This window comes from Lactuca virosa, chromosome 5, assembly GCF_052849685.1.
Source record: "Lactuca virosa cultivar CGN04683 chromosome 5, Lactuca_virosa_CGN04683_v6, whole genome shotgun sequence".
Classification (NCBI taxonomy): domain Eukaryota; kingdom Viridiplantae; phylum Streptophyta; class Magnoliopsida; order Asterales; family Asteraceae; genus Lactuca; species Lactuca virosa.
Genome location: NC_136430.1, coordinates 180,157,580 through 180,162,705, shown reverse-complemented (window position 1 = coordinate 180,162,705; position 5,126 = coordinate 180,157,580).

The window sequence follows — 5,126 nt, the reverse complement described above, 5'->3', positions numbered from 1 at the left end:
GCATCTCTTTTGGGCAACATACTTTATTTCTCATGATGACAATGAACTTTGTTTATAAAAACTTATTTACTCATTTTAGCAATATATTTTTATCTATGGAAACTTATATCAAAATCTAGATTTCGATTCATGAAACCAATATTATTTTTAACTTGTGAACTCACCAACTATTTTATAGTTGACGCTCGTTTTACATGCTTTTTCAGGAACCATCGAGTAAGTGGCACTTAGGGACACTTCACTGTTAGGAGCATTCGCATGTGTTGTATTCCAATTTTCATTGTAATTTCTTTTAAAATTTGTTCAAACCCATTGTAAATTTGTAATGATTTTTAATACTATGGTTGGTGTTGTCTTTTAACTTTTGCTATGAAACCCTTTATACTGCCACGCCTCGTGTTTCCGCTTTAGCGGGGTGTGACAGCTAGCATAACCCTAATAGATTTAATCTTCGGTACCGGTGAGAAGGTCTCATCATTGTCAAATCCCCGAGTTTGAGTAAAGCCCTTCGCAACCAGTCGCGCCTTATAAGTGTGTACTTTCCCATCCACTTCGGTCTTCTTCTTGAAGATCCATTTGCACCCGACTGTCTTACGACTCGATACATTGTCAACCAAGTTCAAAACTTGATTGTCATACATGGTGTGACAACCTGAAATTTCCATCTTGTAAACCATTCAAGCCGGAAAACTCCAAGTGGTGGAGTTTACGGACGTAAACTAGAGTTTATGATCGTAATCTCTTGGCTCGCCATGAACTCCTCCCATATACATGATATTCCTTCATTATTCCTCATTTCTTACATTTCCATGTCAAGAGCACCCATTCTCTCTCACGTATCATCAAGGACCTTCATCCTAATCTTCAAAAGTGTAAGTGATTCTTCCATTTATTAGTTGATACTACTCTTTATCTAGTAAAACCCTATGATTTCATCCATGAAATCATCTCTTTTTGGGTTAGATCTTCAAGAACACCAAGAACACCAAGAACATCTCCTTATTCTTGGTGGCCGTAAACTCCATAAAGTCATCCAAAGTGTGAGTTTTTCCTCTATCATCTAGTTACACATAAGAAGCACTTAATTCAAGACCTCAAAACATCACATAGTACATAAACTCCAAGAGTTTACGGCCGTAAACTCCTAGTTATGGCCGTAAACCCTTGTTAAGTTCATGTTATGGACAAGAACACTTCTTAAGTACTAGTTATGGACGAAAACACCTCTTAGGATCAAGCAATCATGGCCGTAAACTCAACCCATGGTCGTAAACACTCATAAGTGTGGCCGTAAACACCTTTATACAATCATATGTGATTGTAACACTTCATTACAAGTGTTTCCTAGTCCCTAAGGTTGTTCCATTACTTGATTAGTTGTTATAAACACTAATTATATGAATATATGTGTCATTATATGCTTAGTAGGATCTGTTTGTGCTCGGGATATCACTTGGCACACTTAGCATCCAATATCAGTCTTTCATCCAAATCACTCACTACAGGTGAGTTCATAACCCTTAACTTATCTTTTATTAGTTTTAAATGCTTTTATGGGGGGAATACAAGTATAAAACATTATAGTTATAGTAATCAATCACATGTGATTTATAACTATCCAACAAAGGATTTCTTATATTTCAAACTGTTTCAAACCACTTTATAAACTGACATCAAGTCATTAATACTTTCCAAATGTTAAACTCTTTAAATGCTTTACAAAAACTCTTTTAAACTTATATATATTGTCAAAATCATTTCTATATATAGTTATATAAGTAAGGTTTAAAGGGATTAGGACTGACAACTCGCTTTGCTTCCTTTTCCTTGTTTGGATGTGGACTTAAAGTATCGGTTGTTTGTCCGAATGTCGTTTAAATCTTAGTTATATATTATGTATATGTATGTAGATATAAAAGTTCTATCAATCAGTTCAATACCTTTGGGTAGCAAAAGTGTACAAACATGATCAGTCAATCCATTACAAAAGTTACTAGTAAACTATAATAGGTATAGTTTAGAGGATTACTAATTACTATCTCTAGAACATTGAAACTTACATAAATCAATTCTTATATGAGTCAGTTCAAACTTACATTAAACAATAAACAGAAAGGAAAGTACATCTTTTTGCAAGAATAAGATAACATTAATGTGAGTCTACTTAGCGACATAGCAATGCTCTTGTTATGGAAAGTTTGGTAACCAGAGTCTCCTGGAGGGAGAGCGGACATTGTGTGTATAGATCTATACGGGACTGACAATCCCGCATCCCAACTGTTAGCTACATTCTGGCAAATATGCCAAGGGGTGACAAATGTCACATTCAGTTTCGGCGTCATCAGGTCGTCGTGTTAACTACTAGTCAATTAGCATGGTTTCTACATATCACATTTTACCTTAATTAACAAGACAATCCCGCATCCCAACTGTTAGCTATAGTCTGGAAAACATGCCAAGGGGTGACAAATGTCACATTCAGTTTCTGTGTCATCAGGTCGTCGTGTTAACTACTGGTCAATTAGCATGGTTGCTACATATCACATCTTTACCTTAATTAACAATCTGGTTTTAAGGTAGTTAGTGCTTCAGTAGTATTTTATACAACATTACTACACACTTTCATTTTTCCCATTACATTCATATAGTGATATTCTCACATAAATAGTAATGCAAACTATTTTCTAGTAAAGATAGTCATAAACTTGGGAAAAACATACAAAACAATCGGGTCTTGGTAGAAGACTACATTATATCATTTTTAAGAGAAACAAACATACAAAACAATCGGGTCTTGGTAGAAGATTACATTACATCATTTTTAAGAGAAACAAACATACAAAACAGTCGAGTCTTGGTAGAAGACTACCTTCCAACTTAGTAGAAAATATAGGATTTTCTAGGAAGTATACAATCATTTACATCAAACACTTACAAACATTTCATCAAACTTATACAAACTTTGACACTAAAATACTTACAAACTCACCAGCTTAAATAATGATCTACACTTTCAAAATAACTTGTATTCTCAGGTCGACAGTAGACATGTGTCACACCCCGCTAAAGCGGAAATACGGGACGTGGCAGTACAAAGGGTCTCATAGCAAAAGTTAAAAGACAACACCAACCAAAGTAGTAAAAATCATTACAAATTTACAATGAGTTTGAACAACTTTTTAAAAGAGATTACAATGTATTTAAAAGTCAACACATGCAAATGCTCCTACAAGTGTTGTGTCTCTACGTGCCTCTTACTAGATGATTCCTGAAAAAGCATATAAAACGAGCGTCAACTACAAAAATAGTTGCTGAGTACTCACATATTTAAAAATAATATTGGTTTCATAAATCGAAAATTTTTTTTTGATAAAAGTTTCCACGAATAAAAATATATTGCCAAAATAAGTAAATAAGTTTGCATAAACAAAGTTCGTTGTCATCATGAGAGATAAAGTATGTTGCTCAAATGAGTTGCAATGTTCATATTCTCATGGGAAATAAAGTTCGTTACTAAAACGAGTAAACAAGTTTCATTGCTAAAATGAGTATATAAGTTTCGTTGATAAAATGAGTATACAAGTTTTGTTACTAAAATACGATATAAGATTCGTATATGCATCAAGTTTCCATTCATGAGTTCACAACCCAAGCCTAATGACCGTTCCTGCCCCCATTCCATCATGTCCATGGTTCCCATGATGTCAGTTCATGGAAATATGCACTCGCGGTTCCGGGCGAGTGGGGGCTGTCGACCCCAAATAGCGCTATCCAAAAGACCATCGGCTAGAATATGAGTTAATAGGTTGTATCGGTTCTCCGGGGACTTAATCGTACAAGTTCATAACACTAAATTCATAGTACAAGTTCATAATACAAGGTTCATACAACAAAGTTCATATCATATAGTTCATAGCACAAGTTCATAAAATAATGTTCATAGAAATTTTAGCTATGAATAGTGTCAATATGCAAAATATAGCAACCAAGTTTATACGAGTCAAATAAATACAATGAACATAGATAGTTTAAGACATGCTTTCCCACCCCCAAAACATTTAAAAGAAACCGAAAATAGGGGAGTCGTGAATACTCACAATACATTGAGATGATGCTATTGGTGCCTTGAACTACGTTCCACGTGTACCACTCCCGATTCCTACAATAATGGTATTCGCTAGTGAGTCTCTAATCGAAATCTAACACTAGTATACTTACTACTACAATAGAATTATGCCAATATTGTGTCAAAATTTAATATTGATAAGTTACAAACATTTTTCTGTGGAAGTTAAGTTTCAAAGAATCAATTGTTATATAACAATTTAAGTGGAAAATTTCGATTATTGAAATGTTAATATTTAACATTTTAGAGGTGTTCCAATGATTAAATATTCAAAACGAAATCAATTTAGTTCTAAACTTTCCCAAACTTTGTATTTCATTTTTAATTGAAGTCAAAGACCTTAAGATAAATTTTCTTGAATTTTTGATTTGTCTAACTATTTTTCACCATTTAATTCCATGAATAATCATAAAATCATGGAAAAATAGTAAATTATCATGAAAAATTCTTCTAATTTTTGTGTAACTATTTTACATTGTACATAATCTAGGAAAAATATTAATATGTGTTTTCAAAAAGTTTAACACAATTTTTCTGATTTTTGTACATTTAAGTGTATTAAATCTTGGGAAAATAGAAGAAAAATAGCATACAGAAGATAAAAATCATCAAAAATTTTATGTATCATCCTAACATATTTTAAGAGTTTCGGATAAATTTTCATGAATTTTGGATGAGTAAAACTATTTTTCCTGTTTTTAGTCCATTATAAACACAAAAATTCAAGAAAAATAGATATACATTTTCAAAAATTCCCAAAATATTTTTCGGAGTCTTAAGTATAAGGTACAAGCTGCAAAAAATAAGAAATAATATTTTCACATTTCCTAAAGTGGTTTTATGATTTATTAGAGCTAAATAAAAAGAAAATTAAAAACCATACTAAACAGTAACAAAAATCGATGAAACTTCATGAGAGATGTTTATTAACTTACATGCTCATCCACAAATATTTCCAGAATTTATTTACAAGTTTAAATATTTTATATGCTTTAACACT